This window comes from Ranitomeya imitator, chromosome 10 (genome assembly GCF_032444005.1).
Source record: "Ranitomeya imitator isolate aRanImi1 chromosome 10, aRanImi1.pri, whole genome shotgun sequence".
Lineage (NCBI taxonomy): Eukaryota > Metazoa > Chordata > Amphibia > Anura > Dendrobatidae > Ranitomeya > Ranitomeya imitator.
The window spans coordinates 8,381,182-8,395,820 of NC_091291.1; positions in this window are offsets into that span (position 1 = coordinate 8,381,182).

The following is a 14,639-nucleotide window of genomic DNA, read 5'->3' on the forward strand; positions in this document are numbered from 1 at the left end:
GAATATAACTACTATAATACTGCCCCTATGTACAAGAATATAACTACTATAATACTGCTCCTATGTACAAGAATATAACTACTATAATACTGCCCCTATGTACAAGAATATAACTACTATAATACTGCCCCTATGTACAAGAATATAACTACTATAATACTGCCCTACTGCCCCCTTTGTACAAGAATATAACTGCTACAATACTGCTCCTATGTACAAGAATATAACTACTCTAATACTGCTCCTATGTACAAGAATATAACTACTATAATACTGCTCCTATGTACAAGAATATAACTACTATAATACTGCCCCTATATACAAGAATATAACTACTATAATACTGCCCCTATGTACAAGAATATATCTCCTATAATACTGCCCCTAAGTACAAGAATATAACTACTATAATACTGCCCCTATGTACAAGAATATAATTATTATAATACTGCCCCTATGTACAAGAATATAACTACTATAATACTGCTCCCTATATACAAGAATATAACCACTATAATACTGCCCCTATGTACAAGAATATAACTACTATAATACTGCCCCCTATGTACAAGAATATAACTACTATAATACTGCCCCTGTATACAAGAATATAACTACTATAATACTGCTCCTATGTACAAGAATATAACTATTATAATACTGCCCCTATGTACAAGAATATAACTACTATAATACTGCTCCTATGTACAAGAATATAATTACTATAATACTGCCCCTATGTACAAGAATATAACTACTATAATACTGCTCCTATGTACAAGAATATAACTACTATAATACTGCCCCTATGTACAAGAATATAACTACTATAATACTGCTCCCTATATACAAGAATATAACTACTATAATACTACCCCTATGTACAAGAATATAGTTACTATAATACTGCCCCTATGTACAAGAATTTAACTACTATAATACTGCTCCCTATATACAAGAATATACCTACTATAATACTGCCCCTATGTACAAGAATATAACTACTATAGTACTGCTCCCTATATACAAGAATATAACTACTATAATACTGCCCTACTGCCCCCTTTGTACAAGAATATAACTACTATAATACTGCCCCCTATGTACAAGAATATAACTACTATAATACTGCCCCCTATGTACAAGAATATAACTACTATAATACTGCCCCCTATGTACAAGAGTATAACTACTATAATACTGCCCCTATGTACAAGAATATAACTACTATAATACTGCTCCTATGTACAAGAATATAACTACTATAATACTGCTCCTATGTACAAGAATATAACTACTATAATACTGCTCCTATGTACAAGAATATAACTACTATAATACTGCCCCTATATACAAGAATATAACTACTATAATACTGCCCCTATGTACAAGAATATAACTACTATAATACTGCTCCCTATATACAAGAATATAACTACTATAATACTGCCCCTATGTACAAGAATATATCTACTATAATACTGCCCCTATGTACAAGAATATAACTACTATAATACTGCCCCTATGTACAAGAATATAACTACTATAATATTGCCCCTATGTACAAGAATATAACTACTATAATACTGCCCCTATGTACAAGAACATATCTACTATAATACTGCCCCTAAGTACAAGAATATAACTACTATAATACTGCCCCTATGTACAAGAATATAATTATTATAATACTGCCCCTATGTACAAGAATATAACTACTATAATACTGCTCCTATGTACAAGAATATAACTACTATAATACTGCTCCTATGTACAAGAATATAACTACTATAATACTGCCCCTATGTACAAGAATATAACTACTATAATACTGCTCCTATGTACAAGAATATAACTACTATAATACTGCCCCTATGTACAAGAATATAACTACTATAATACTGCCCCTATGTACAAGAATATAACTACTATAATACTGCCCTACTGCCCCCTTTGTACAAGAATATAACTGCTACAATACTGCTCCTATGTACAAGAATATAACTACTCTAATACTGCTCCTATGTACAAGAATATAACTACTATAATACTGCTCCTATGTACAAGAATATAACTACTATAATACTGCCCCTATATACAAGAATATAACTACTATAATACTGCCCCTATGTACAAGAATATATCTCCTATAATACTGCCCCTAAGTACAAGAATATAACTACTATAATACTGCCCCTATGTACAAGAATATAATTATTATAATACTGCCCCTATGTACAAGAATATAACTACTATAATACTGCTCCCTATATACAAGAATATAACCACTATAATACTGCCCCTATGTACAAGAATATAACTACTATAATACTGCCCCCTATGTACAAGAATATAACTACTATAATACTGCCCCTGTATACAAGAATATAACTACTATAATACTGCTCCTATGTACAAGAATATAACTATTATAATACTGCCCCTATGTACAAGAATATAACTACTATAATACTGCTCCTATGTACAAGAATATAATTACTATAATACTGCCCCTATGTACAAGAATATAACTACTATAATACTGCTCCTATGTACAAGAATATAACTACTATAATACTGCCCCTATGTACAAGAATATAACTACTATAATACTGCTCCCTATATACAAGAATATAACTACTATAATACTACCCCTATGTACAAGAATATAGTTACTATAATACTGCCCCTATGTACAAGAATTTAACTACTATAATACTGCTCCCTATATACAAGAATATACCTACTATAATACTGCCCCTATGTACAAGAATATAACTACTATAGTACTGCTCCCTATATACAAGAATATAACTACTATAATACTGCCCTACTGCCCCCTTTGTACAAGAATATAACTACTATAATACTGCCCCCTATGTACAAGAATATAACTACTATAATACTGCCCCCTATGTACAAGAATATAACTACTATAATACTGCCCCCTATGTACAAGAGTATAACTACTATAATACTGCCCCTATGTACAAGAATATAACTGCTATAATACTACCCCTATGTACAAGAATATAGTTACTATAATACTGCCCCTATGTACAAGAATTTAACTACTATAATACTGCTCCCTATATACAAGAATATACCTACTATAATACTGCCCCTATGTACAAGAATATAACTACTATAGTACTGCTCCCTATATACAAGAATATAACTACTATAATACTGCCCCCTATGTACAAGAATATAACTACTATAATACTGCCCCCTATGTACAAGAATATAACTACTATAATACTGCCCCTATGTACAAGAATATAACTACTATAGTACTGCTCCCTATATACAAGAATATAACTACTATAATACTGCCCCCTATGTACAAGAATATAACTACTATAATACTGCCCCTATGTACAAGAATATAACTGCTATAATACTGCCCCTATGTACAAGAATATAACTACTATAATACTGACCCTATGTACAAGAATATAACTGCTATAATACTGCCCCTATGTACAAGAATATAACTACTATAATACTGCCCCCTATGTACAAGAATATAACTACTATAATACTGCCCCTATGTACAAGAATATAACTGCTATAATACTGTCCCTATGTACAAGAATATAATTATTATAATACTGCTCCTATGTACAAGAATATAACTACTATAATACTGCCCCTATGTACAAGAATATATCTACTATAATACTGCCCTCTATGTACAAGAATATAACTACTATAATACTGCCCCTAAGTACAAGAATATAACTACTATAATACTGCCCCTATGTACAAGAATATATCTACTATAATACTGCCCTCTATGTACAAGAATATAACTACTATAATACTGCCCCTAAGTACAAGAATATAACTACTATAATACTGCCCCTATGTACAAGAATATAACTACTATAATACTGCTCCTATGTACAAGAATATAACTAATATAATACTGCCCCCTATGTACAAGAATATAACTACTATAATACTGCCCCTATGTACAAGAATATAACTACTATAATACTGCCCCTATGTACAAGAATATAACTACTATAATACTGCCCTACTGCCCCCTTTGTACAAGAATATAACTGCTACAATACTGCTCCTATGTACAAGAATATAACTACTCTAATACTGCTCCTATGTACAAGAATATAACTACTATAATACTGCTCCTATGTACAAGAATATAACTACTATAATACTGCCCCTATATACAAAAATATAACTACTATAATACTGCCCCTATGTACAAGAATATATCTCCTATAATACTGCCCCTAAGTACAAGAATATAACTACTATAATACTGCCCCTATGTACAAGAATATAATTATTATAATACTGCCCCTATGTACAAGAATATAATTATTATAATACTGCCCCTAAGTACAAGAATACAACTACTATGATACTGCCCCCTATGTACAAGAATATAACTACTATAATACTGCCCCTATGTACAAGAATATAACTACTATAATACTGCTCCCTATATACAAGAATATAACCACTATAATACTGCCCCTATGTACAAGAATATAACTACTATAATACTGCCCCCTATGTACAAGAATATAACTACTATAATACTGCCCCTGTATACAAGAATATAACTACTATAATACTGCTCCTATGTACAAGAATATAACTATTATAATACTGCCCCTATGTACAAGAATATAACTACTATAATACTGCTCCTATGTACAAGAATATAATTACTATAATACTGCCCCTATGTACAAGAATATAACTACTATAATACTGCTCCTATGTACAAGAATATAACTACTATAATACTGCCCCTATGTACAAGAATATAACTACTATAATACTGCTCCCTATATACAAGAATATAACTACTATAATACTACCCCTATGTACAAGAATATAGTTACTATAATACTGCCCCTATGTACAAGAATTTAACTACTATAATACTGCTCCCTATATACAAGAATATACCTACTATAATACTGCCCCTATGTACAAGAATATAACTACTATAGTACTGCTCCCTATATACAAGAATATAACTACTATAATACTGCCCCCTATGTACAAGAATATAACTACTATAATACTGCCCCTATGTACAAGAATATAACTACTATAATACTGCCCCTATGTACAAGAATATAACTACTATAATACTGCTCCTATGTACAAGAATATAACTACTATAATACTGCTCCTATGTACAAGAATATAACTACTATAATACTGCTCCTATGTACAAGAATATAACTACTATAATACTGCCCCTATATACAAGAATATAACTACTATAATACTGCCCCTATGTACAAGAATATAACTACTATAATACTGCTCCTATGTACAAGAATATAACTACTATAATACTGCTCCTATGTACAAGAATATAACTACTATAATACTGCTCCTATGTACAAGAATATAACTACTATAATACTGCCCCTATATACAAGAATATAACTACTATAATACTGCCCCTATGTACAAGAATATAACTACTATAATACTGCTCCCTATATACAAGAATATAACCACTATAATACTGCCCCTATGTACAAGAATATAACTACTATAATACTGCCCCTAAGTACAAGAATATAACTACTATAATACTGCCCCTATGTACAAGAATATATCTACTATAATACTGCCCCTATGTACAAGAATATATCTACTATAATACTGCCCTCTATGTACAAGAATATAACTACTATAATACTGCCCCTAAGTACAAGAATATAACTACTATAATACTGCCCCTATGTACAAGAATATATCTACTATAATACTGCCCCTATGTACAAGAATATAGCTACTATAATACTGCCCCTATGTACAAGAATATATCTACTATAATACTGCTCCTATGTACAAGAATATAACTACTATAATACTGCTCCTATGTACAAGAATATAACTACTATAATACTGCCCCTATGTACAAGAATATATCTACTATAATACTGCCCCTATGTACAAGAATATATCTGCTATAATATTGCCCCTATGTACAAGAATATAACTACTATAATACTGCCCCTATGTACAAGAATATAACTACTATAATATTGCCCCTATGTACAAGAATATAACTACTATCATACTGCCCCTATGTACAAGAATATATCTACTATAATACTGCCCCTAAGTACAAGAATATAACTACTATAATACTGCCCCTATGTACAAGAATATAATTATTATAATACTGCCCCTATGTACAAGAATATAACTACTATAATACTGCTCCTATGTACAAGAATATAACTACTATAATACTGCCCCTATGTACAAGAATATAACTACTATAATACTGCCCCTATGTACAAGAATATATCTCCTATAATACTGCCCCTAAGTACAAGAATATAACTACTATAATACTGCCCCTATGTACAAGAATATAATTATTATAATACTGCCTCTAAGTACAAGAATATAACTACTATAATACTGCCCCTATGTACAAGAATATAACTACTATAATACTGCCCCTATGTACAAGAATATAACTACTATAATACTGCCCTACTGCCCCCTTTGTACAAGAATATAACTGCTACAATACTGCTCCTATGTACAAGAATATAACTACTATAATACTGCCCCTAAGTACAAGAATATAACTACTATAATACTGCCCCTAAGTACAAGAATATAACTACTATAATACTGCCCCTATGTACAAGAATATATCTACTATAATACTGCCCCTATGTACAAGAATATAACTACTATAATACTGCCCCTATGTACAAGAATATATCTACTATAATACTGCCCCTATGTACAAGAATATAACTACTATAATATTGCCCCTATGTACAAGAATATAACTACTATAATACTGCCCCTATGTACAAGAATATATCTACTATATTACTGCCCCTAAGTACAAGAATATAACTACTATAATACTGCCCCTATGTACAAGAATATAATTATTATAATACTGCCCCTATGTACAAGAATATAACTACTATAATACTGCCCCTATGTACAAGAATATAACTACTATAATACTGCCCCTATGTACAAGAATATAACTACTATAATACTGCCCCTATGTACAAGAATATATCTCCTATAATACTGCCCCTAAGTACAAGAATATAACTACTATAATACTGCCCCTATGTACAAGAATATAATTATTATAATACTGCCCCTAAGTACAAGAATATAACTACTATAATACTGCCCCTATGTACAAGAATATAACTACTATAATACTGCCCCTATGTACAAGAATATAACTACTATAATGCTGCCCTACTGCCCCCTTTGTACAAGAATATAACTACTATAATACTGCCCCCTATGTACAAGAATATAACTACTATAATACTGCCCCCTATGTACAAGAATATAACTACTATAATACTGCCCCCTATGTACAAGAGTATAACTACTATAATACTGCCCCTATGTACAAGAATATAACTGCTATAATACTACCCCTATGTACAAGAATATAGTTACTATAATACTGCCCCTATGTACAAGAATTTAACTACTATAATACTGCTCCCTATATACAAGAATATACCTACTATAATACTGCCCCTATGTACAAGAATATAACTACTATAGTACTGCTCCCTATATACAAGAATATAACTACTATAATACTGCCCCCTATGTACAAGAATATAACTACTATAATACTGCCCCTATGTACAAGAATATAACTACTATAATACTGCCCCTATGTACAAGAATATAACTACTATAATACTGACCCTATGTACAAGAATATAACTGCTATAATACTGCCCCTATGTACAAGAATATAACTACTATAATACTGCCCCCTATGTACAAGAATATAACTACTATAATACTGCCCCTATGTACAAGAATATAACTGCTATAATACTGTCCCTATGTACAAGAATATAATTATTATAATACTGCTCCTATGTACAAGAATATAACTACTATAATATTGCCCCTATGTACAAGAATATAACTACTATAATACTGCCCCTATGTACAAGAACATATCTACTATAATACTGCCCCTAAGTACAAGAATATAACTACTATAATACTGCCCCTATGTACAAGAATATAATTATTATAATACTGCCCCTATGTACAAGAATATAACTACTATAATACTGCTCCTATGTACAAGAATATAACTACTATAATACTGCCCCTATGTACAAGAATATAACTACTATAATACTGCCCCTATGTACAAGAATATATCTCCTATAATACTGCCCCTAAGTACAAGAATATAACTACTATAATACTGCCCCCTATGTACAAGAATATAACTACTATAATACTGCCCCTATGTACAAGAATATAATTATTATAATACTGCCTCTAAGTACAAGAATATAACTACTATAATACTGCCCCTATGTACAAGAATATATCTCCTATAATACTGCCCCTAAGTACAAGAATATAACTACTATAATACTGCCCCTATGTACAAGAATATAACTACTATAATACTGCCCCTATGTACAAGAATATATCTCCTATAATACTGCCCCTAAGTACAAGAATATAACTACTATAATACTGCCCCTATGTACAAGAATATAATTATTATAATACTGCCTCTAAGTACAAGAATATAACTACTATAATACTGCCCCTATGTACAAGAATATAACTACTATAATACTGCCCTACTGCCCCCTTTGTACAAGAATATAACTGCTACAATACTGCTCCTATGTACAAGAATATAACTACTCTAATACTGCCCCTAAGTACAAGAATATAACTACTATAATACTGCCCCTATGTACAAGAATATATCTACTATAATACTGCCCCTATGTACAAGAATATAACTACTATAATACTGCCCCTATGTACAAGAATATATCTACTATTATACTGCTCCTATGTACAAGAATATAACTACTATAATACTGCTCCTATGTACAAGAATATAACTACTATAATACTGCCCTTATGTACAAGAATATATCTACTATAATACTGCCCCTATGTACAAGAATATATCTACTATAATATTGCCCCTATGTGCAAGAATATAACTACTATAATACTGCCCCTATGTACAAGAATATATCTCCTATAATACTGCCCCTAAGTACAAGAATATAACTACTATAATACTGCCCCTATGTACAAGAATATAACTACTATAATACTGCCCCTATGTACAAGAATATAATTATTATAATACTGCCTCTAAGTACAAGAATATAACTACTATAATACTGCCCCTATGTACAAGAATATATCTCCTATAATACTGCCCCTAAGTACAAGAATATAACTACTATAATACTGCCCCTATGTACAAGAATATAACTACTATAATACTGCCCCTATGTACAAGAATATATCTCCTATAATACTGCCCCTAAGTACAAGAATATAACTACTATAATACTGCCCCTATGTACAAGAATATAATTATTATAATACTGCCTCTAAGTACAAGAATATAACTACTATAATACTGCCCCTATGTACAAGAATATAACTACTATAATACTGCCCTACTGCCCCCTTTGTACAAGAATATAACTGCTACAATACTGCTCCTATGTACAAGAATATAACTACTCTAATACTGCCCCTAAGTACAAGAATATAACTACTATAATACTGCCCCTATGTACAAGAATATATCTACTATAATACTGCCCCTATGTACAAGAATATAACTACTATAATACTGCCCCTATGTACAAGAATATATCTACTATAATACTGCTCCTATGTACAAGAATATAACTACTATAATACTGCTCCTATGTACAAGAATATAACTACTATAATACTGCCCCTATGTACAAGAATATATCTACTATAATACTGCCCCTATGTACAAGAATATATCTACTATAATATTGCCCCTATGTGCAAGAATATAACTACTATAATACTGCCCCTATGTACAAGAATATAACTACTATAATATTGCCCCTATGTACAAGAATATAACTACTATAATACTGCCCCTATGTACAAGAATATATCTACTATAATACTGCCCCTAAGTACAAGAATATAACTACTATAATACTGCCCCTATGTACAAGAATATAATTATTATAATACTTCCCCTATGTACAAGAATATAACTACTATAATACTGCTCCTATGTACAAGAATATAACTACTATAATACTGCCCCTATGTACAAGAATATAACTACTATAATACTGCCCCTATGTACAAGAATATATCTCCTATAATACTGCCCCTAAGTACAAGAATATAACTACTATAATACTGCCCCTATGTACAAGAATATAATTATTATAATACTGCCCCTAAGTACAAGAATATAACTACTATAATACTGCTCCTATGTACAAGAATATAACTGCTATAATACTGCCCTCTATGTATAGGAATATAACTACTATAATACTTTATTAGCAGTAATCCCATTCTGTTAGTGTTGTTCACGGCTCATCATCTGGCGCTATAATATATTTTTCACAGTTTCTTCTATATTGCGGTACGTACACACTTAATGGTCCTCCTGACTTCTTCATTTCCGTCTCTCTCATTTTTATGACAGTTGATCCCTTGACTGGAGGAAAAGACATAATTATGACACCACGATACGTCCATTTAGCGGAACACGAGTGTGATGGAGTGACGCTGCACTGACGAGATCTATGACTGATGAGTGTCAGTCAGGGCTGGGGGGGGGGGGGGCGGGGACAGGTGTTTCAGTGGATTGACTGTGGAATGAGGGACCATATTCTATTGCTTTCTGTTATCAGCCATCTGCCTGTAGCACAGGTGCATATAATTATTTCCTGTCTGTTATCAGCCGTCTCATTTTAGGAAGATTCTGACTGTGGGACACATGAGGACAATCTACTGTTCCCTGTTATCAGCCGCCTTCTTCTTTTATAAATGTTGCAATTTTTATTTGTAAATATTGCAAAACTGTGGCTATAAGTGAGCATTGTCTGTATCGCCCCCAAGTGGTTGCTTTGTAAATTGCTGGTAGTCTCATTGACACCTTTTCCATGCAAAAGGGTGACCTTAAATATGGTGCAGGGGTAGCAATTGCACCTGGGCCCTGGAGACTAAGGAGCCCTAAAGGTCTCTTTGGCCCTTTAGAAAAGATGATTACTTTTAAAGTCTTCCAATATTTGGGGGCCCTGTTGGAACTTTTACATTGCGGCCCACTGGCAGATAGAGTCCTCGGGCTCTGGCCCTTTACTTTATTCTGCTCTCACTCTTAAAGGGGCGGTTTGGTAATTGCTACTTGAGCAGTTCTCTAATGATGAACCTTACAAGTCTTTCTCTTGCAGCAGGAGTTTTTTACAGGGTTATATTAGCGACACCGTCCTCCTCGCACTCTTCACGGTTAAACACGAGGTGTCACGTTATAAATAGAGGTGTGCTGCGGCATTGGAGATGTTGTATTTTCGGCTCGGGATAGGATATACATAGTATATACCTCGTATATATTAACACCCTGACATCAGGAGCACTGTCACTGGGTAAATTTGGGATGTTTACATGCTCGGAACCTTTAATATTAGGATACGTTCTCATTTTTAAACCACCTGCAATGAAATAAGTAGGAAATCACCTTTGTCATAGACCCTTAAAGGGGTTCTCTGGTACTTTAATACTCATTGCCTATCCTGATCAGTGGTGGTGCGACACCCAGTACCTCCCGCCGATCCGCTTTTCCGGATGTCCAGATCTGATCAGTCGCATAAGTCGGGTGTCCAGATCTGATCAGTTTGCATAAACCACTTCCCCTTTAAATATAATAGAATGGATACTTAAAGGGGTTGTTCACTTTTTGGGGATTTTTTTAAAAACTTAATTGTATGTATTTGCGGCTAAATACAATTTTTGCAATTGGGTTCCATTATAAATTTTGCAGCCAAAAATGAATGTTTCATCTTCCATGTGGTCTGTGGTCATAAATCAGCAGAGAGGAGCTCAGAAAAAGACAGATAGAAGAGGTTCACTGACTTATTCTCCGCCAAACATAGAGGCTATAGAAGGTCGACGGGGCAATTTTTTTCACCAAACTCAATTGCAAAAATGATTATTAGCCCAAGTGCATGCATTTAGTGAAAGTAAGAAAAGTGGACAAAACTCCTTTAAAGGAAATTCCAAGGAAAACTGATGCATGGGAATCTGTTCTATGCAGGGGCGGAGCGTGGCATGGGAATCTGTTCTATGCAGGGGCGGAGCATGGCATGGGAATCTGTTCTATGCAGGGGCGGAGCATGGCATGGGAATCTGTTCTATGCAGGGGCAGAGCATGGCATGGGAATCTGTTCTATGCAGGGGCGGTGCTTGGCATGGGAATCTGTTCTATGCAGGGGCGGAGCGTGGCATGGGAATCTGTTCTATGCAGTGCGGAGCATGGTATGGGAATCTGTTCTATGCAGAGGCGGAGCATGTCATGGGAATCTATTCATTGCAGGGGTGGAGCATGGCATAGGAATCTATTCTATGCAGGGACGGAGCGTGGCATGGAAATCTGTTCTATGCAGGGGCGGAGCGTGGCATGGGAATCTGTTCTATGCAGGGGCGGAGCATGGCATGGGAATCTGTTCTATGCAGGGGTGGAGCATGGCATGGGAATCTGTTCTATGCAGGGCGGAGCGTGGCATGGGAATCTGTTTTATGCAGGGGAGGAGCATGGCATCGGACTCTATTCTATGCAGGGGAGGAGCATGGCATGGGAATCTGTTCTATGCAGAGGAGGAGCATGGCATGGGAATCTGTTCTATGCAGGGGAGGAGCATGGCATGGGACTCTATTCTATGCAGGGGAGGAGCATGGCATGGGACTCTATTCTATGCAGGGGAGGAGCATGGCATGGGAATCTGTTCTATGCAGAGGAGGAGCATGGCATGGGAATCTGTTCTATGCAGGGGAGGAGCATGGCATGGGAATCTGTTCTATGCAGTGCGGAGCATGGTATGGGAATCTGTTCTATGCAGAGGCGGAGTATAACATGGAAATCTGTTCTATGCAGGGGCGGAGCATGTCATGGGAATCTGTTCTATGCAGGGGCGGAGCATGGCATGGAAATCTGTTCTATGCAGGGGCGGAGCATGGCATGGGAATCTGTTCTATGCAGGGGCGGAGCATGGCATGGGAATCTGTTCACCGCAGGGGCGGAGCATGGTGCCGGAATTCCAAGGCGAGAATCTGTCGTGCTCCTCCTCCTCAGATGCTGGTATCAGTTTTGTTGGGAATGTTTCTTTTATGCTAATCGAGGACGGTCTGACTGAAGAAGTTTGTCTGAATTTACCATAATCTTTTTTTTTTTCTAATTCTAGAACAAAACTAAATCATTTAATAAAACTTTAAGTTGCACAAAAAAGATTATAGGCAAGAGGGCCGTGGTAAATGAGTTTAAAGACTAAAATAAAAGTTAATATATAGAAAAATAGAAACTTCCATGCTGGGGAGGGGAGGTAAAGTAAAAAAAAAAAAAACAACAAGAAAAATGTGATGACATCAGTAATTCTTGTCTAACACAGTGTAATTGCCTGTGTAATTACTCAGGGATCATCAGGTAATCAGTGACCAGAACAAGATCTCAGTTCCACTATTGTTGGGAATTTTTGTATAGTTTTTGCACAAAAAAATAATAAATAGTTTTGGACAAATAAATGAACAAAATATAATTTAGTGTTTAAATAAAAATAGTAAACAAAGAAATAAAATAATTTAGTATCTATATAAAAATAATAGACAAATAACGCAATAAAATGTAATTTAGTGTCTAAATAAAAATAAATGGACAAAGAAATAAAATATAATTTATCATTGATAAAAAGTAATAAATAATTGTACAAATAAGCAAAAAATATAATTTAGTGTCTAAAGAAAAATAATAAATAGGCAAATAAATAAATAAAATAAAATTTACTGCCTAAATAAAAAATAAAAAAAGAATTAGACAAATAAATAATTAAAATATAATTGTGTCTAAATAAAAATAATAAATAAATAGACCAAAAAATAAAAAAAATACAATTAAATTTAGAGTCTAAATACAAAATAACAAATTAGAGAAATAAATAATTAAAATATAATTTTGAGTCTAAATAAAAATAATTAATAAATAGACAAATAAACACATAAAATTAAATTTACAGCCTAAATAAAAAATAAAAAAAATAATTAGACAAATAAATAATTAAAATATAATTGTGTCTAAATAAAAATAATAAATAAATAGACAAATAAATAAACAAATAAAATAAAATTTACAGCCCAAATAAAAAATAAAATAAATTAGACAAATAAATAATTAAAATATAATTGTGTCTAAATAAAAATAATAAATAAATAGACAAAAAAATAAAATTAAATTTACAGCCTAAATACAAAATAAAAAATTAGAGAAATAAAGAATTAAAATATAATTTTGGGTCTAAATATAAAATAATAAATAATTAGACAAATAAAATATAATTTAGTGTTTAGATAGAAAATTATATCACAATAGTTTTTCATAAATTCATATACGGTCCCGTGCTTTTAACAAAAAGTGCGGTTTCACAAGCGCCGGTAGAGGGAGGGTTAATTCTGATGGCTCGTCCTCCCGCGGTCCTGAGTTAATGAAGCCGGAGTGTTTTTATATAATTATGCAGAGATGTGTGGGAGAAGGTCGAGTCGCTCACCGCGTCATGTGACGA